The sequence below is a fragment of the Danio rerio genome, chromosome 17 (genome assembly GCF_052040795.2).
Source record: "Danio rerio strain M-AB ecotype USA chromosome 17, GRCz13ab, whole genome shotgun sequence".
In the NCBI taxonomy this organism is placed as follows: domain Eukaryota; kingdom Metazoa; phylum Chordata; class Actinopteri; order Cypriniformes; family Danionidae; genus Danio; species Danio rerio.
In genome coordinates this window covers 31444372-31466419 of record NC_141037.1, presented here as the reverse complement: position 1 = coordinate 31466419, position 22048 = coordinate 31444372, and the positions used below count along the sequence as shown (strand labels likewise).

At 34.0% G+C, this 22048-nt stretch overlaps 1 long non-coding RNA gene across 1 annotated transcript in view; it reads left to right on the top strand.

Moving 5' to 3' along the window:
* The window catches only part of LOC147839960 (uncharacterized), a 136841-nt gene extending 116128 nt beyond the window's left edge, over positions 1–20713 (top strand). The window contains exons 5-9 of the long non-coding RNA XR_015513511.1: positions 13618–14990; positions 15074–15163; positions 19858–19978; positions 20227–20300; positions 20626–20713. This is a non-coding gene — a long non-coding RNA (uncharacterized LOC147839960). The remainder of the gene's footprint in view (positions 1–13617; positions 14991–15073; positions 15164–19857; positions 19979–20226; positions 20301–20625) is intronic.
* The last annotated feature ends 1335 nt before the right edge of the window (positions 20714–22048 follow it).

Below are 22048 nucleotides of genomic sequence, written 5' to 3'. Positions count from 1 at the left end.
GCAGTTTTTAATAGTTTTTAATTTTTTTAACACCATTTTAAGGACAAAATTATTAGCCCATTAAAGCTATTTTTTTCGATAGACTACAGAACAATCCATTGTTATACAATAACTTGCCTAATTACCCTAACCTGCCTACAGTTAACCTAATTAACATAGTTAAGCCTTTAAATGTCACTTTAAGCTGTATAGAAGTGTCTTGAAAAATATCTAGTAAAATATTATTTACTGTCATCATGGCAAAGATAAAGTAAATAATTTATTAGAAATGAGTTATTAAAACTATTATGTTTAGAAATGTGTTGAAAAAATCCTCTCAACGTTAAACAGAAATTGGGGGAAAAATAAACAGGGGGGCTAATAATTTAGGGGGCTAATGATTCTGACTATTTCTGATGCTAATGATTCTAACTGTCTGTGTGTGTATGTATGTATATATATATATATATATATATATATATATATATATATATATATATATATATATATATATATATATATATATATATAAAAGCTGCAAAGTGGAGCAAACAGGACTCATGATCCTCATGATTCTCACTTAGGAAAATCTTCCCGGCTCCCTAATCCTGCTATTCCAGTGGCAATTTAGACCCTGGCTTGTCTGTTTCCCATCCAGCTGTGTCTCAGTCCTCGTCCTGGCCAATCACTGCTCTTTATGGGATTATCCAGCCCCCATAATGTCCTCTGCCCTCATCGTTCCCAGAAAAAAAAATGACTGTGGGCAAACGCAGCGGGAGTCTCACCTGCGGGAGAGCATGGCTCAGCTAACCTGCCTTGTTTACTGATAATGTGCCTTTGAGAGATATGAGAGGCGATGTATATGACATGTGCATTGCTCCTTCCAATTCACAAAACCATCTTGTTGGGAGAAGAAAATTGCCAGGCTTAGAAAATGGTTGGCAGAGAAAGCATTTCTTTGACCAAGCAGATGTTGCATCTCATCACCACAGGAATCGTCATATGCATTTCTAGCCTGGTGTGTTTTGGTCATTGAGATATCATGTAGTTCAGGTTTTCTGAGCTTAATCCAAGAGGAAAAATGAATCTCATGCAGAGAGCATTATTGAGTCTTTATTTATCTTTATTTATCTCCACATGACCAGGACAGATGAAATTTGTTTCTGCGAATTCTTAGATAGACAAGAATCACAGATCTGCCGTTTCTCCTATAGTATTCCTCTCAGTGACAGTAGAGCAAATCAAATTGAATGTGAGGCACAATTCAATTAACATACAGTGTAACTGAACAGATGTTTTCATATTCATGATGCTGCTTTATTTTATTTGCTTACCCACAGATCACTGTTGATATGAAACAGTGTTGATCTGACAGCAGGGTGTCCAGATGAAGGCCCACGGGATGAGCTTTTTAACCATAGAAAGAAAAGCTGCTTGTTCCAAATTTGGAAAATTGCACCTTTACAATGTCACTAACCCATTCAAGGCAAACACAAAGACTTGTCATTCATTAAAGTCCAGTGATATGCAAATTTCTGCCAAAATGTGATATATTACAGATTATTTCTCAGTGTTATTTAGAAGCAATCCATCCATCAATCCATAAACATATTGAAATATGAACACAAGCACAACCCAGTTTACTTAACATACACATTCATATAAAGATTAGTACTGTATTAATACTGATGAATCAACATTAAAAAGCAGTTCAAAACTAGATTTTGTTAAAATAAATGGATATAATAAAGTGGCATGAGCCACTACAGTTGTTTAAAAGTAAGCTGAATGCTGGTAATTTATTTAGCTCTTTATTTATAAGGAAATGATGTACAGGGCAACACGGTGCCGCAGTAGGTAGTGCTGTCGCCTTACAGCAAGAAGGTCACTGGTTCGAGCCTCAGCTGGGTCAGTTGGTGTTTTTGTGTGGAGTTTGCATGTTCTCCCCACGTTCGCGTGGGTTTCCTTCGGTGCTACGGTTTCCCCCACAGTCCAAAGACATGCGGTACAGGTAAATTGGGTTGGCTAAATTGTTCGTAGTTTATGTGTGTAAACGAGTGTGTATAAATGTTTCCCATAGATGGATTGCAGCTGGAAGGGCATCCACTGCGTAAAACATGTGCTGGATAAGTTGGCGGTTCATGGTGCCATGGTGACTCCGGATTAATAAAGGCACTAAGCTGAAAAGAAAATGATTGAATGAATGAATGAAGGAATAAATGAATGAATGAATAAATGAAATGGTATACAGTGTGCACTACTCACTCGCACTGTGAGTGAATTAAAAAAAGAAATGTTCTAAAGTAAAGGTGTAAAATTTTGTAGTGTCTATTTAGGGTAAGTGCAAATAGCACACCTCCTTGGAATGAGCTAGTTGAGTGATTTCCACCATCACCGTTTGACAGAGACAACGGAACTAAAATGGTAGACAGCAGCATGAGTGGCGTAGCTTTGTAAAGCGCATGGCAACATGTTTTGACACGTTCAATCATAAACTCGGTTCAAATATAGTGTCTGATGGATTTATTCTTCTTTCCCCCAAAACATATCAGTTTTTGCCTACTTTTCATCTCGAGGAAGACAAGAATCATTAATAAGTGTGTGTATTATGTTAAGCGCATTTAAGCATCACATATTATTTGCACATTTATTGAATGGAAATGTTTCCGATTCACGTATGCAAATTTGTCTTCAGATGGCGCCTTTATAGCAATGTGCATGCAGTCGCTCGCTCTGATTACATTGGGAAAACAGGCGATCGCTGCAAATTGCGCTTTTATGTTTGGCTGGTTAACTGCATGGTATGGAAACCTTATATACTTGCTAGACATACAGATGATCCCGTCTCATACAGCTGCCATTGCACGGCTCAAAAATACTTTGTAGTGTACAATTTAACACAACTGCCTCTAGGAATCGCCAATGGAAATAAAACAAATACATGAAATGCACGTACGCCAGGCGTGGACCAACGCACATTCTCATGTTCATTTCATCATTAGCAAATCCAAACGCGAGCGACCTAGGTTTGTCAAATACGTCTTGAGTGTCTCCAATCTTTTTTTTTTTATCCTCTGTATATGAGGCTGAGACACTTTGAAGGTGTCTGCCACATCAGCAGTCAATCTGGTCTTCAGCCTCTTGATAATCAACACTTTAGTCACAGGGTGAATCTTAGGCATGTTTGCAGATGTCTAGTTGCAGTTGATGTGAAGGTCTCGTGTACTTTTTTTTTACTCACCTGAGACCTAATTGATTCATTATTAGTCACAGTTGAAGCTCATAAGACAAGGCGACAGCACTTATGTCTTTGCAAAAACTGACTCAGTGGGCTTTTCAAAGCTGAGAATATCAGAACACTTCTTGACAGTTTCGTTTTCCACTGAAACATTATCACAAAAGCTGTTGGAAATAAAATGAGCCATTTCTTGTAAGATTTTGATTAGAGATTTAGCAGCAATTTCAGGTCAATTTGTACACAAGCGACAAGACTTTTGCCAAGCAAAATATTATTGAAAATTGATTAATAAAAGCAAATAGTAGTTAATTATGTTAATAATAGTCAATCAGTTCAGCAGTGCCATTGAATCAATAGTTCAGCAGTGATCAGGATAATTATCTGTACATTTTAAATTGTGTGTGGACAGAGAACTTCTGCAAGTTCACTTTAGTGATGAAAGCAATTTATAATTGAAGAGTTCAGATGCAAAAGCCGCTAAAGACCAATCAGAAGCCACAAATCGAATCATATGTTTTCAATGTAGCAGCACGCTGATACGCTGGCTATCATGAGACCTACAGTATTCCGCTTTCGATTTTGGATTTTAAGTTTAGTTTGATGAACTGGATGAGACTGCCCGATTGTCAGTGAATGGGTCTACCTTCTGTTTTATTTGCTAATTTAAGCTAGTTTGTTTTAAATATAAATATTATATATAAAACAATACATTTTTTATATTATTTCATAATACCTATAAATCTGATAAGTTTTTCTATATAATTGGACAATGCACAGATATTGATGTTTCACAATGTTTTTACACTACATTATTGGAATCTACCAAGCTTAGCTTACAATGTATGCAATGTTTACATCGCTCAACTAACATTAAATCTAAATTCTAAATATCAGAAATGGCAACAGATTGTTAAGATTGAATTAATGTCAGTTTTACTGTTATTGATTAATGCACTTACTTTACAGATTTCATTCATTCATTTTTCTTCTGCTTTGTCCCTGGTTTATCTGGTTAACTGTCACTTACTTGGCAGATTTATATATTTTACATTTCCGGTGGTTTGTGTAATGTGTTTTATGTTTGGTAAAATAATTTCTAATGGCATCTTCATTTTTTAACTAATTACAATGTCTTGTTTCTACAGTATAGGTGGATTTAGAGGGTTTTGCATAAAACGCAGAACTGGATTTAGCTGGTTTTGACGCAGGAGAAAATTAACCTTGTTATAAAACAAAGAATTGTCTAAAGTGACATTTCTGAAAAAAAAAAGTAATACATTTACTAGCTAATAACCCTATTATTACCTTTAAAATGAAACTTCTGAACCTTATCAGAGAAGCCTGATAGAAATTGCTCATTTACAAGAAAAGAGTTCTGCATCTGCAGTTTTTGCATCTGACCTCTTCAATTGTATCTTCATTCAAAAAAACAAGGGAAAGACTAAACCCAAAGTCTGAACCCAAAATCAGTAAAAGCTTGGAGGTGTCATAGTTTGGTGACTGGTCAGCCAATCAAACAGCTGTCTTCATGCTGGACAGTGAATCCTGTCACAAAGCCAAATGGATAAAGCATTTTTCTCAGTGATAGTAGAGTAAAACAAACTGGACGTCAGGTGTAATTTAATTAGCGTAACTGAACGGAACTGTTTTGGTATTCATAATGGCGCTTCCTTTTATTTGCTTAGCCACAAATCAGTGTTGATATCTGATCATTTGCCTGTGGTAAGCCTGTGTTTGCTACTAAGTTTAGTTCAGCCGGCCTATTTTGGGAAAGGAGCTCTTGACACAGGACTGCGCCAGTGAAAAATCTTCCCCAGATTGGATTCCATAGGAGCATCACCAGGAAACAATCAATAAGTGAGCGGAAAGAGGCCCGTCTCCCTTGATGGCTCTGTCCCAGCGCCCGCACAGCCAAAAGAGGCAAGAGGCAGACATTTGTGCTTTTCTAATGAACCCGTTCCCCTCTGCTTCCAAAAGACAAGCAGCGCTGTTTCGTTTTCACTATTATCTGTTTTTTTTTTTTTTTCAATTTTCCCACTTTTAACTTATCAAGGTTTTTTTTTTTTTTTTTCGAGTAGAATAGACAAACCCACACGATAATTCTAATTATTCTATTTACTTGTATTAAGATAAAATAAAATAGAAATAAAAAGTACATTCATTTATTTGGATTGTTTGTTTCTCTGTAACATTTCATTCATCTGTTCATTTATTATTCAATAAATAATAATAATAATAATAATAATAATAAAATAAGAGAATTTGTTCATTGTGTAATAATACATTTGTTCATTTTATGAATTTTTGCGTATTTTCTTCTAATTTCTGCTATGCTATTGTGACTATTTTCATGTTTAAATTTGATTAATCTTTAATAATTAATCTGCAGTTTGTTAATATCTATAGACTTTAAATATGTAGCAAATAAAGCAAACAGTTATTTTATGGCCATTTTATTTGCTTTAGTAGTTTTGTTTTATTTTTATGCATTTCAACTGGTTTGTAATGTATTTTATTTTAATTTTAAGTTGTTCTTGTTACTCTAGTTATTTTAATTTCTGTTAGAATTCTAGCAATGCCCTGATAATATCTAAAACATCTGTATCTCTATCATTTTAAAACCCTAGGTATGTAATATTAACCTATATAACACATTTAAACCAAGTTATACAGTATATATACTGTAAAACAAAACAAAAACCAAAATGTACCACGTATTGTTTTCATAATTTGTCATTCATGTACAGCCCACTCATACACACTTTCTCTCTCAAAAGCTGCCATCATCCCAAAATCTTAAAGATGACAAAGATATGGAGGGGCAGAAAAGCCTCAGTTTTCCCTGTCTGAGCAACTGATCTCCATCATGAGCAATTAGGAGTCTGTAGCAGCAATGGCTTCAGACAGCGTCAAGAGTCCTGCGTTCTGCTCTCATGTCTAATGCTCACACCTCCTGCTTATCTGTAAATACATTTGCAGCGATTTAACATTCAGGCATCGTCCAAACCTCTGAGGGTCTTTTATTTATTTATTTAAATTTTTTTACATTTATTTATTTATTTATTTTTTTGCTTTGCTTTTTTTTTTTTTTGCTTTCTTTTTTTTTTTTTTTTTGCTTTTGTTTTGTTTTTTGTTTTGTTTTGTTGTGTTTTGTTTTGTCTTGTTTTTATTAGTTTTATTTTTTTCATTTCATGCCAAGCTGGCAAAGATATAAAATAATTAATATGAAATAAATATTATTTAAAAATACAGGTTCAAATGTTTTAATTTAAAAGCAATTCTATTACTTTCTCTTTTCTTTATAAAATATATTACTACTTACTCATTAGATACTGCTATTAGATGATAATGCTATACTCCTTTGGTGTTCCACACAAGATGCCAAATCATAAACGTACTCATGAGTGTAAAAGTGGCTAAACAGTCTTTCTTGGGCTGTTTTTCACACTTCTAGTCTGACCACATCACATAAAGGTGAACATAAAAAACCCTCAGCACATTCTGGAAAAGATTCACATTCACATTCTGTTTTCTTCCACATTGACTTATGGGTTCAAATAAAATCCCCCCTGAGTGTTTTAACCCATTCGAAGCCTTAGGAAGCAGCTTGTTACTGCCTGCCTCTCCTCTGGCTGCCCGTCTGCCTTTTCACTCCGTCATTCCACACTTCTGCTGCCACCAGTGCAGACAGAGATGGACTGTGACAGCAGGCGGTGGGCAGTGCCTGATCCCAGACCTGCGCCACCCCCATCGCCCCACAGCCTCTCGCGCGCCACTGGCCGGAGGAGCTCTGCACTGAACACATGTATCACTGTAATGTCTTGTGAAGGGCCACTTTGCCAAGAGTATTAATTAGAGGTCAGGCTTTTGGGGAGCTGCTTTGTTTCAGCCCCAACTCAACACACTGCCAGGTCAGGGCTTCACTCCAGCATGGCTACGAGGGAGGCCTGTGTGTGTGTGCTGTGTGTGTATGTGTTTGTGTGCCACACTGCTTGATCTCCATGTGACTTTTTATGTGCACAGGAATCAAGAGTATAGCAACAAAAGGTGAAAGTTCTTTTGAATGAAATGCTTGACTTTTCTTATTTTTTTATCAGACAAACTGTTGCTGTTTTATTTGTGGCACCTTCTCACTCATGTTTATCCACACCAACCACAGTTTTCAGTGTTAAATCACCCGTTTCGAATGGTATCAAGTATCACTTGATTAAATGGGCATTATCAGTGGTTATCAGCTGATAGATATGAGCCAGTAGAGGCCTTCTGTGCCTTCTATAAGGCTCAAAAGGCTGCAATCATCTATCCACATGGTTAATCAGCAATACTAATAGAGAAGACTCCAGATCCAGATGTGTTTTTAAGTTATACTGTGATGGTTGGGTTAGGGGTAGACGTTAATAAAATAGAAATAATGGGAAATTTATGAATAATATAACTTATTCTTGGTAACTTCTAAGCCTATTAGAGGGCGCAGAAGGCTCTTACTGGCCCATATCTATGAGCTGATAACCACTGATAATGCTCATTCAATCGAGTGATAACATTCGAATCGGCTAAATAAATAGTAAGTCGTGGCTTAATAGATAGTGAGCATAATATACAGTCAAACCTTATAAATTATTCATACCCCTGTCAGATTATGACGTAAAGTTTTTTTCAAATGTGAAAAAAAAGCTTAGAAACACTGTATATATTTTTTACAATGATACATTATGTATATTTTGTATTTTATCTTTTGGGAGAAGCCTAGGTCATTTACGATTAAAAAAATAAAAAATAAATAAAAACTTGCTGGCTGAACAAAAGTAAAGTTTAAGTCAGAATTTGGTAGAGGTATGAATAATATTGGGGTTGACTGTATACAGTATTTATAACAAATGAGGATTTGACCCATTGATAATTGATGGTGATTTGAGAGATTGTTTGACCACTTTTTCATTTATTTGTTTGTTTGATTTATTTTATGATATGGAATGAAATGAACGTTTGCTAATTAGTTAACAAATATTTGTAACTTTAATCCAATGTGGGGACAAACAGAATCTGTGCAGAATGTTATTAAAAAAATAGATAAATAATCAAATAAAAATCGGCAGATTTACTCTATGTCGAATGATTGTGGCAGTATAGTAACTAAAAAATTTCAAACATGAAATAAAAAATACATAAGTTTTTAACTTTTATTTCAGGTTTACAATGCAAATCCAATTACATCCACTTGTTTGGTTAAAAAAAGCAAGTCTCTCATAGATTATACATACTACAAGACAACAACGTTTATTTACATACAAATTCTATTGTAAATAAATCATATAAACATTTGTATATTAATCAATAATATTATTTAATATTTAATATAAAATCTGAATAAAACTTCATTTACACACATTTACATTAGTAAACAAATAAAAAAATCTGTGGAAATCTGAATCTGTTATAAAAAGAGTCCACTTTCTATTCTATTCTATTCTATTATATTATATTCTATTATATTATATTATATTATATTATATTATATTATATTATATTATATTATATTATATTATATTATATTATATTTTTGTTGTATTTTGTTAATAAGTTTTTGAATATATGACATTTTATTTTTCTTAAGTGGAACCCTTTTTTTAGTTTGTTTTTTCGTTGTTGATATGATATAATTTGGGTGTCACGGTGGCTCAGTGGGTAGCATGATTGCCTCACAGCAAAAAGGTCAGTGGTTCGAGCCCGTGTTCACATGGGTTTCCTCTGGGTGCTGCGGTATCCCAACAGTCTAAAGACATGCGCTATAGGTGAATTGAATTAGCAAAATTGTCCGTAGTTTATGTGTGTGAATGCAAGAGTGTATGGGTGTTTCCCAGTGATGGGTTGCAGCTGGAAGGGCATCTGCTAGGTAAAACATATGCATGGATATGTTGGTGGTTCATTCCGCTATGGCAATCCCTGATGAATAAAGGGACTAAGCCGAAAAGAAAATGAATGAGTATACTGTATATGTTTAAGATTTGTGTTTTTCATTCCGGTATTTTGTTCCCTTTACTATCATTTCCTGTCTATATCAAGACTGTATTTGACCTAAAAACTATTTTTTTTTAAACATCCCAGTCGTCCCTCATTGCCTCTTGTCCCCTGCACATAGTTTGTTAGTGGCGTGGCAATCAGTCCAGACAGACTCGTACAGCTGTTTGGGAGATGACCGTGTCAGAAGTTAACAGGATTTCATCCCGCTATGGAAACCAGAGATAGAAATCGGAAAATGTTTATGTGATATTGCATCCAGAGTGACAACTGTCAATAGTTTGTGGATGGAGGTGAGGCAGGTATGGATTTTTGAAAGGCGCTCTTCCAACCCTGCCTGTCATTAGATAGTGAGCAGCTTCAGTTTGCCTGTGCATGTTCAAAATTTAATCTGTTGACAAATGCTGTATTAATAGGGTCCAGAGAGACGAGGAGAAAAGGAAGAGAAGAACGGGCCAGACGGTGTGCAGTCACATCCGAAAGGCATGCAGACAATGTGTTGTTAGTTAAAGATGAGGGACTGAGAAAAGAAGGCAATGAAAACAATTTAGTATTGTTTATCCTTTTATTTAAAATGATAATAATAATAATAATAATAATAATAATAATAATAATAATAACCAAATCTTTAATTGAAGCAAAACAACTGGAAATTGAATACACGTTATGCATGGTTTCTACATGTTTGGATTTTTTTAACCCCCACTTGCCCAGATAACAGCTGTGAGTGTTTAGATTAGAGAGCATTTTTCCATACATGATCTTTCCAGATTCCCCAGGTTCTTTGGTCCATATTGGTGCTCGTTCCTCTTCAGATAATCTGTCATTTTCTATATAAGGTTCAGATCAGGGGATTGGCATGGCCACTGCAGAACTTTTTGTTCTTAGTGATCTATATTTATATATTTTGTTTTGTTTTGTCTATTTATATTTTCTAAGTTTGTTTAGGATCAATCTTATTTGGGAAGATCCAGTCATGTCCTAGTATAATACTGATAGCATAAGCAGTTCGTTTTTCATTTTTTAAAACTGTTTGTATTTGCAAGATTTTGAGATGCTATGTAAACAACATGCAGGCTGTCTGGGAAAATATAAATAAAAAATAACTCTGCGCATCAAAGATCTATAAGATTTGTAAACAAAACCCGTCCTGTTTGTTTGCTAATCATAGATCACAGGTGTCAAACTCAGTTCCAAAAGGGCCGCAGCTCTGCACAGTTTAGTTCCAACCCTAATTAAACACACCTGATCAAACTAATTTAGTCCTTCAGGCTTGTTTGAAACCTACAGGTAAGTGTGTTGAAGCAGAGTTGGAACTAAACTGTGCAGGGCTTCGGCCCTCCAGGAATTGAGTTTGACACCCGTCATAGATCATCTGACTAGAACGCCCTATTTTGAAGGTCCAGTAGTGTCTGATAACTGTACTGAATATGCTGGAGTTTGTTTTCAAGTAAATGCTGAATGTTTGTGACAGCATTCCACATCACTTAAACTATTCTCCTCATAGTGCATTAAGACAATACAAAAGTCCTCTTTCAGGCAGATTTAGAATATCTCAGTTTGATTGTAACTTCTTAGTTAATTACCTAATGGCATTATTCAATGCATTACATACTTTTCTTACAGTCACTTTCTATTTTCTGAGAATCAACAATTTCAATATAGAACTTTGCTTTTACTCATTTTGATGGATGAATGATGGTATTTGTCTTTGCCTTTTTGTTTCGTATTTATGAATGAAATTGAGAGCCACAGGCCTCTTTTTTTTGTTTGGACTCTCTCTGGTGTGCTAAAAACATGTAAATGTGAATGAAAAATATTCTTTAGGGGTGCCAATAATTGTGTATTGGATAAAAATGTGCTAAATTGAACACATTTCACACCCCCCCTCCCCTCCCTCCCTCTGTTCAACAGATTTATTTAAAAGAAAGGTTAGGCTTTTGCGAATACTGCTCTAAATTCAAACATCCTAGAGTACCAAATGACAATCTCACAACAACACAAACAACGAAAAAATCCAGTCCTTGATGTACATAAAGTAGAGTTTGTCCTGTACGGCGAGGTCTCCGCTTTACTGAAATACACACAGTGGCAGTGAAGAGGCATGACCGCTCCAGCAATTACTGACTCCGCACCTCTGACTCTTTAATTTGTTCCTCACGGACTTGCCTGAAGCCAATACGCAAAATCAATAGTCTCTCCTCCAGAAGAACTACTGCCAACAGCTGCACTAACATATGAAGATACATGCTCTCACATGAGGTCAAAAAACCAGAGCATTGCACATATTGTTTTGTATCACGTGTTTGTGTATAACACGCTCAGTGACGGGCTTAATTGTTTGTTTATGTTTTTTTTTCTTTCTGTGCGCTCTTTATTCTTCTACAAATCCGCTAAGTGGCTGTCTGTCAACACGAGGTAAATTGTTCTAACTGAGCTGTTAATCTATGCTAGATCCATGAGCTATTTAGTTGTAGTGCAGTAAGTGTTTCTCTGTTCGGAGGAAACCACTCATTAACACAGCATGTAACAGGATTTGCTCTTAGCACTTAGCAGTTGTCGAAATCCACTTTACCTGTTTTTTTTTTCTCATTACGTGATAATGGACGAAGAATCACGGTGGCTCGATAGCCTCGCAATTAATCTCATCTGCATTGTGTTAAGAGTGTTGCTGCTCCACATTGTATTTATTTTCTTCTAAAGTACATGTGGGGTTAAATAGACATTAGAGAGGGGTTGCATTGTGGTCATCTGACTATACTTTCCATTTTATTAACATAACATGTGTAATTGAATAGAATGGATATGTTTTACTGATGAAACTCATGTTGCCATTTTTCTGTACACAAATGCAACATGAGAAGATATAAAAGCCTCCACTGCACTTTTAACTTCTGCACTTTAATGGATGAAAAATTTGAAAATAATAGTAGACAAACAACAAAGTGAATTTTAAATGTAATGTTAAATGTTTCATTTCTTCTTTAATATTGTGAAATTATAAATAATGTTTTTACATGTTTGTTTTAATTATTATTGTTTTTTACAATATAATAAACTTCAGTTCATTCTCAGACTATTTTATATAAATATTATAGGCTTTAAGTTCTACAATTAATACCTCATCAAGATTAAAAAATGGTGTTTATAGTAAATGCAAAATTTGAGTTTCTCTGAAATACATTTTTAAAGACATTTGAAATTTATTTAAGCTTTTGCTCTTTCTCAAATTTTCTATTCACTTAATAATGGCAGATATATTTTTTTGGATTTGAACCTACAGTTGAAATCAGAATTAATAAACCCTCTTTGATTTTTTTTCTTTTTTTAAATATTTCCCAAATGATGTTTAACAGAGCTAGGAAATTTTCACAGTATGTCTGATTTTTTTTCACACTGATGTCTGTATTTATTTCTTCCAGAAAAAGTCTTATTTGTTTAATTTAGGTTAGAGTAAAAGCAGTTTTTTAAATTTTTGTAAACCATTTTAAGGTCAAAATTATTATAACCATCATTTTACAATAACTTGCCTAATAACCCTAACTTGCCTAGTTTACCTAATTAACCTAGTTAAGCCTTTAAATGTAACTTTAAGCTATATAGAAGTATCTTGAAAAAAATATAGTCAAATATTATTTACTGTCATCATGGCAAAGATAAAATAAATCAGTGATTAGAAATGAGTTATAAAACTATCATGTTTAGAAATGTGTTGAACAAATCTTTTCTCTGTTAAACAGAAATTGGGGAAAAATAGACAGGGGGGCTAATAATTCAGGGGGTTTCAAAATTCTGACTTCAACTGTAAATTTTCTCACCATTTCAGTTTGTTTCCAAATGCTAATATGTAGCTTAATTATTTTAGAATATTAGCATCAATGTTGGGTGTAATTAGTGACTGTAATTAAATTACTTTTCAGCTTAAAAAATAGGGTTAGGGATGACTTTATTTTAGGTAATTCAATTACATTTACAGTTTTATATAACCCAGGCTCAATTTGAAAAATTGCTGCTATTTGCAATTCTGGAGAGCGCCAAATACATCCCAGGAGCTACGTCCTTTTGCAGTTTTTGTTTTTGCAAATCCTTCTCTTGCGGGTGCCATTCGCGTCTGCTGTTCTCACGCAAATCCACTAGAGATCGCTGTAGATTGACTAACTGACCGATCGACTGACCCACCTTCTCCTTTCCTAAACCCAAACAATAGTGTTTTCAAAAGCACCGATTGACCCGCCCTCCCACTTCTTTAAACCTAACCGACAGTTTTAATAGCAGTCCAGAAAAAGAAAAGGCCTGATTTTTACCACGTTTTCAGATTTGACCACATTCTAACCCTGTTATTCACTTGTTTATTTTCTGGTTTTGTATTACCCGCTTTCTAGAACTGTTCTTTGTCTGACTTAAACCCCATTGTCGTGGTCAACTCCTCGCTGCATCTAAAGTCCGCCGATGTACATGGCGAGCTAACTGGACAAACTGGAAGCAAATGGACAGTCAACCATATGAAAGAAGAAAATGTCAAGAAAATTGCATACGGTATGCTTAATAAATACACAGAAGATAGCTCACGACGATATAAGCTGTAAGGTACAAGCAAAGTATTAATATTGAACTTATATATATACTACAATTTTTCTACTAAATAAGGTTTTTTTATGCTTTCAAAACATTGTAATGTTTTTTTTTTCAAATGTATATGTATGAAATATGGTATCACTAGTTTGATACACCTTTATACAAAACTTTTTAAATTTAATTGTTTACATTATTTTCCCTCAAAACAAAACTAAGAGGCCCTGTTTGACTCAAATTTAAAGATTTGAGTTTAAATTCTATTATCTGTTTGTTGATATTTTAATTGTTGGTGTGGAGTCAGTTAAATAAATTACTCATTAAAATGTACTTTTAAGTTACTTTTTAGACAAAGTAATTAGAAAAGTAATTTAAAAACAACTTTCATGATGTTATTAGTAATTTACATTACTTTTTTAAGTATCTTACCAGATATTGTCAAGGATAAATGATAATACATGTTCAGAATCATCCTGAAATTGTATCTGATATAATTTAACAGTGTTTATGAAATAATTCTATAATGTATATATTTATTAATGTTGGTCTGCCACACATAGACACAAGATTAATGATAATAAATAACAATATAGTAGTAGTAGTAGTAGTAGTAATAATAATAATAATAATAATTACAACAACAACAACAACAATAATAATAATAATAATAATGATTATTATTATTATTATTATTATCATTATTATTATTATTTAAAATGAGTTCAATAAGTTTTTACCAAAAGAAATTGCATTATAATTGATATTGAATGTGACTTTGATTTCATGTCATTAAACTCCAGTTATTTATTTAACTTTACCCTCAATAGTATCCTCCTAAAGTTCATCTGTAACTTTTTCAAGCTTCATGTGGGTGTACTATGAGTCAAGAGCGAAGTCTTTCTCCCTGGGCATCTTATTTTTAGACATTGTACATGGGCTAAAGACCTAATGACATTAATTGTGACTTCAAGCTAAGTTTACAAAGTTTTTGGCCTAGAAAGTGCCCGGTGGCCTGGCGTTAGACCTGTTGGAGGGCCTCTGTTCATTACCGTTATGGGCAGGGGGTGGTCCGTATGTTTGTGTGTGTGTGCGTGGCTGTGTGTATTATGGTGTTTTCAGGACCAGGCTGTGAAATGCCGGTGAGGAACAGCCTGCAGACTGTTTGCGCTGATGTCACAGAGAGGTATGATGACGTGTGCAGTTAGGTCTGTCAGTGTTCATCCATCAGCAGTGTGGCCGGTCACTGGCCTCTCTCCATCCCCACAGCTGAGACCAATGTGGACAGACAGTTGGAGCCCCTCGTATTTAAAGCTAAGAAGTTCAGACAGATGACACCCCTCAGGGAGGCCTGCAAATGTGAGTCCCCTCGCCTGCGTTTTTTCTATTTCCCCGAGTGAGGCGAGAGATCCTGCTTATTGCCTGTCACTCAATATGTTTATATGGACAACAATATTTTCACATGATTAAGATAATACTCTGATTAAACATCTACCATCAGTACGTTTACATGGACAGCAATATTCCTCTTTTAACATGATTAACATGAGGTTTTGATTACAAATCTATTAAGTAAACAGAGATTTGTGATCAACTCAATCTGTCGAAAATCATACTCAAAGTTAACAGACTGAGTTGTGTCAGGTAAATATTTACATTAGTTCACTATAGTGTACACTGTCAAACTTTTCGTTGTAAATTTACAGAATAATACTGGTTGCTGGGTTGCCAGCCACATACTGGATTTTTACTGCACCACTTCTGTAAATTCTCTACACTGTAAAAATGTGTTCTGTAAATTAACAGTAAAACACTGGAAGTTCCAGTTGCCAGAAATGTTCTGATATTTTAAAGTCTGTTGCTGTAAAAATACATGCACTGAATTAAAACTCAAGTAAACTCATTTCATTCACAGAGTAGACTACCTCAATTTGACCAACTGCTGTTAAAGTTTCTGAAAAAATATTTCTAATGAGTTGTATGATTAACGCAAGCATATTTATAACAGTAACTTATTTTTGTTATTTGTAACCATTCAATTTAACCCAAATCTCTTGTTGCTCAATTGTCAATAATTCAAATTAACACAATTTAAATTCCGATTGCTTGGGCAGATTTTTATTTTGATACCTAATAATTAACATAGAGACTCTCACTATATTAGTATCTACACATTACTGTATTTGAATAAAGAAACATGCAGAAAAACATAAATTGACTCAAACTTTGGCTCTACTCTCCTCCACAAGGGTGACGCATAAAAGGGACAGAGGCAATTTGATGCAAGTTTTACTGAAAAAATACAGTTTTTCCTTGATTTTACAGAATAATAATGTCAGCTGGGTTGTCAGCCATGTATTGTGTTTTTACAGTCTACTACTGTAGTTTACATTTAAAGTATATTACTGTTAAAATACAATTATACACAGTTTTACCGCTTAAACCCCCACAAGAAAATCCCCAGATTTAATGAAAGCTTCCATGTCTTCACACTACGGAGTGCTCAAGATACAGTGAAACACAACTGAAGATAATGAGTTAATTATATAATAATTGAGGATTGGTGATTAACAAATACTGTTTATAAAAAGAAACAAAAACTACAACTGACTTCAGTCAAAGCTTTGTAATGAAATCAACTGAAGTACAACAAATTATTAAATCACTAAAAAATCAATTAAAAATGATTAAATCACTAAAAATAAGCAGATAGTCAAAGCACTCAACAAACAGCATTACCAGCTATGCTTATTACTAGCCTGGTAAATTTTGTCTAACATCCACAAAAGTTCTTCTTGAGATAGAACTTTACATTTAAAGTAATCGTCATGAAGAACAGTGTTAGCATTAGTTGGGCTCTTAACTCTTAACTTTTTATATATTTATTTATTTATTTATTGTGGCTGTTCCTTTTAAGAACTTTGTTTTAAAAATTTATTTGTTACAGCAAACAAGCCAAGCAAAAAATAAAAAATAAACAAATAAAATGTCAGGTGATGCTAATTTTGTTTTAAGTGAGGCAGAACATATCCTGAAATTGTATAATTCACAGACGTTATCCAATGTTTGATCCATTATTAAAAGTAGTAGTTATTAAAACTATTGTTAAAATATGTGTTGAAACTAAATATTATAATGTAATGTAATAATATAATATTTAAAAAAGAATAAAAATTTCAATTGAGGGTTAATAACCAGAATACACACAACAGTGATTAACAACATACTCTGATTTTGCAGAATTAAACACATTCCAGTCATATTTTGTTGATCTTTTTGTTGAACATCGTTGCTGTCTAACTGTGTAATCCTAATCTAATTCTTTCAATTAAAACTAATTTTAACTTTTAAGTTATTCAAGTCTAAACTTAACATAAACATTTAACTTGTCTTTTAAATCTGAGTGATTAAAATGTTGTCAATGCTGGAACATGTTGCACTTGCTAAAATCAGGTTCTGAAGTGGTCATCATTTTAATAACAAAAAATAACACTTTTTATATGCACTATTTACACATTTAGTTAACCTAAATCTAAATTTTCTTCTTTAAGTTCAAAAGATCAGTTTTGTGAAAAAACTTTGCAAGTTCACCCAAAAAAAACGCTTCTGCCAACTTGTTACTTTAAGTTGAGTTAATCTCAGACCTCCCCACTTGAAAAAATTAAAGTTGCAGTATTTGTAACCCTAACAACAGCAGCAAAAATAATAGTAACACCAATAATAACATTAATGTCATTAATATTACCAACAACACAACAACAAAATACTACTGCAATGATGCTAATGTAATTTGAAATTATTCATTTGTAATTCATCTGTGTCCAATAAATGTTTGGTTAACATTTGTCTCCGTTTTAATTTCAGTTTTTTTTCTCAATTGATCTAGGTTTGTTTGTTCTAAAAAAAGTATTATTCCTTAGTACCAATTTCCAAATGAGGTTTTTTTTCACTCAACTTCAGACAATTTAGGTCAGTGCAACTGATGTTTTCAAAAATTGAGAAAACAAAGAAAAAGAAAGCAATTATGCTTTTTTTGTTCACTCAACTTAAGGCATTCCAGTTCTACAAACAAATACTGTTCAGTTGGCACAACTTAAAGCTACTCAAAACAGTGTATAGTACATAAAAAAGAAAAATATATATTTATATGTAAAAATGTAAGGGGAACATCTGATGGCATTAAATAGGGCAGGGTTGTCCAAACTCGATCCCGGAGGGCCGGTGTCCTGCATATTTAAGTTTTAACCCCAATTAAACACACCTAATCCAGCTAATCAAGCTATTTCTAGGCATACTTGAAACTTCTAGGCAGGTGTGTTGAAGGAAGTTGGAGCTAAACTAGGACACCGGCCATCCAGGACCGAGTTTAGACACCCCTGGAGTAGGGAATGTCATTATATCGTCATCGTAATCACAATATCGTCAGAATAAGTTAAATAATTAGATTACGATTGTCCATGCAAGCATAGTTGAGTGTTTGGACTCTGTTGTTGATTATAGCTGGTGATCAAAGAGTCTATCATGAACCTCTGCTTGCGTCTCTCCTGGAGCTTTTCAAATGAGATGTAAAAGGGAGAAAATAAGGCTCCGTCTCATTCTGGTTGCCTAATACCGGGAGACACTTTGAACAAGTGGAAACATGACCCGTGGACCACAAGCCACAAATTCTAAATCATTGATGAGATGCTCCTCTTAGCTATACGCTCTAGCCGCGTCTGTCAATCTTCTGCGCCAATTATGCACCGCTATCCTTTATGTTTTTCAAGGAAGAGGTTATGTTTTTGCCGTGACCTTCTCTTAATGCCGGATTCATGCTCGAAGCATCCTGTGATATTGTTCTTTTCCGTCACATCAGAATGATTGCTGTCATTTTACATTTTATTTGATTGCCTGCTACTAAGATTAACTGCATGACTGAAATGCACACCTCTGCCAGCTGTGTTCATTGAGGATCAAATGAGGTTTAATACTGTAGCTGCCGAGATGTAGTTCTCACTTATGTTGTGTTGAAATGTAAACTTTGTCAAATGTGTTTTTAACAGAAACATAGTTTCTAGTAAAGATCTGAACAGATTTTTTTAAACTCTAGGCAGCATTGGATGATGATATACTACTACGTTTTCAAGTTCAGATTATAACACAACAATCTTGTTCAGAAACACAAGCCTTGCTTTTGAGAGAAAAACTAAGAAGCTTGTGTGAAGAAAATGAGTGTCGTAGATCTCTGTGCTGAGTAAAAAAAGACACAAAGCAAGAAAAGTGTATTTGAATACAGTCTTGGGTAAATCAGTATGGTTTCTACAGTGTGAGTTAAAGTTATTTGTGGATTTGTTCAAAAACAGAAGATTTGTGACCCTAGACTACAAAACCAATCATATAAGGATCAGTTTTTGAAATTGAGATTTAAATATTATCTAAAAACTGAAAGAATTATTTTTCTATTTATTTCCATGTTGAAAATCTGGAATCTAAGGGTTTAATAAACCTTAAATATTGAGAATTGTGCCTTTAAAGTCAATAAAGCAATGAAAATGCCTTTAAAGTCAATAAAGCAATGAATATTACTAATAAAAAAATATTTTAATAATATTTTGGTTAGAAATGTAAAAAATGTATTCATGGTAGATTGTAATAGTCTAATGATTTTAAAATATAAATTTTAACTCATATAATGTATTCTTGGCAACGCGATCTCACAGCAATTTATAGCTTTTTGATTTAGTGGACAATTAATTTTCATTTTTACAATCTCATTTATCTATTTAAGTATGATTTGTTCACCCCTAATGGGGGGTAGGGTTAGGGGTGGGGTTTTGGGGCATGTTTTCTTCTAAAAATCATACTAAATAATCACTTTTCTGACAATACGTAAAATCAACCCAGGCTCATTCTGAACAGACAGTTCGACAGTTTTGAAAAGCAATCCAGAAAAAGAGAAGCCCTAGCTGGACTTTTACCATGTTTTTAGATTTGACCATATTCTCACTTTGTTATTTACTTGTTTATTCTATTTTTTTGGCTTTTGTTTTTGTCTTACCTGCTTTCTGAAATAGTTCTTCACCGGACTCAAACCCTGTCGTTGTGGTCAACTCCTCTCTGTCTCTCAAGTCTGCAGACGTACATGGCGAGTTAACTAGACAAACTGGTAACAGTGGGAAAGCCATCCATAAGGAGGTAATCGGTCAGCTCGTAAGCACAAAAATAAATGGCATTATATAGCCCAGCAGTGTTTGTTTTAAGGATGAAATGCAGCCATACATACTTCTGGCTACATAATTCACGATCTCTAGAAATGTATATAGAGCTACATTTTCAGAATGAGCCTATGTTGCATAACAATAATAATAATAATAATAAAACATTTTATTTCTAACTTAGCTAATCTAAGACCCAAAGCGCTAATAGTTACCTTGTGATATCAGACTGGCTATTCCCACAAATACAGCCATGGAACTGAAGACAGCTCTTCTGTTGTGGCTTTCTTTGGAACTAAATTGTAAGTCTCTTTATTATTAACAACTTCTAATACTGATACACACAGTGGTGTCTGTTTTTTGTTTACTCCCTCACACAGACAGGTTACACAAGCATCTGATAATATAATCCCTTATCAATCACTATTACACAATTTAATAAAACTTTTAGCAAATCAACTTGTTCAAACTGTAAATATGCTAAACAGTTTGTCATAATCAAATGTCATGTAACACATTTAAGTAAACTTTTAACAGCTAGTTATAAAGAAGCACATGAGTATTTGTGTCAAAGCAATACATTATATATGGTTTCATCATATTTTTGTGCTGCGTTTGTGTTTGAAGGAACCACATGATATCCTGGCTACACTGAGATTTGAACAACTCAGAACTGAAATTAGTCCAACACATTATTAAAAACGAATGAATCTCTTACATTGTTTCAGCACTTTGTTTTTATGAGAAAATAATATTTCAGATTTTAGTCAGTATCAGTATGAGCACTCAAGACTATTCTAATGCTTGTGATGTTTAAACTCAACAGAAACGACTTTGATTGGTTATAAACGAGCAACGCAAACAAACAAACAAACAAAAACGTATACAGATCTGAATGTAAAGCTGCAAAGTGACATCTTACATTTAATTTTCTGCAATAGTTTTGTTTAACCCCTTTGTCTTGATTTTGTGCAACATATACTGTACTTCAGACATTACAATATTTTTATAAACACTTCGATATCACAACTGGACATATTTTTAAAGGTAAACAAGAGACGAGAGAGCTCAAACGCTTCGACTTTCAGACCCTCGGATCCTCGGAGCTTGTATATTCATTAAAGTCCAGAAACAAATGTTTTGTGAGAACTTCAGATTGTTTATTGATTTTCATCTCTGAAGCTTGAGTAAGTCTGTATGAGGGGCTCCCGCGGGACGCCGGTGTCGCGTTTCAGACCTCTCTGCACACTGTGCCATGTCAACTCCAGGGATATGAATGAGCGAGAGGACAGAGCTTCTCATTACAGGCCTGCAGCTCACCATCTCACGCAGGCCTTTACTGGACATTTTTAAGTCCACGCTGTGCTCCTGTGATCCGGCGCAGAGAAATACACTAGAGTGAAGGGTTAGTTAGTTCAGCTCGATCTGGGCTGGAGAAATTCATTTGTTGAGGTGAGATAATGAGTTCAGGTTAATTCAGTGGCATTGAATGATATTAAATGTAAATTAACCATAGATAGATAGATAGATAGATAGATAGATAGATAGATAGATAGATAGATAGATAGATAGATAGATAGATAGATAGATAGATAGATAGATAGATAGATAGATAGATAGATAGATAGATAGATAGATAGATAGATCTGCAATAAATGTTATATGCACTTTTTTGTGATGCATCCATGTTAATTTACTTGCTAACAGCATGCTGAAGGAGACCCCATTCACTCGATAAAAATAAAATATACAGTATATGTACATTATATATAATCTAACAATATTTTAATAAATTTTTTAAGTAAAACAGTACTTCAAACAATATGTAAAAATATGATGTAACAACCATTAATATAAAATCAAAAGGTAACACTTTAGGTCACAATTCCTGGTATTAACAAACAATTAACTAACACCACTAGCTTAATAAACTACTTATTAGCTGTTTATTAATAGTTAGCATGGTAAAAGTTGGGTTTAGGTTTTGGGAAGGATAAGGGATGCTGAATAAGCTCATACTTTATAAACACTAATAAACAGTTAATATTTA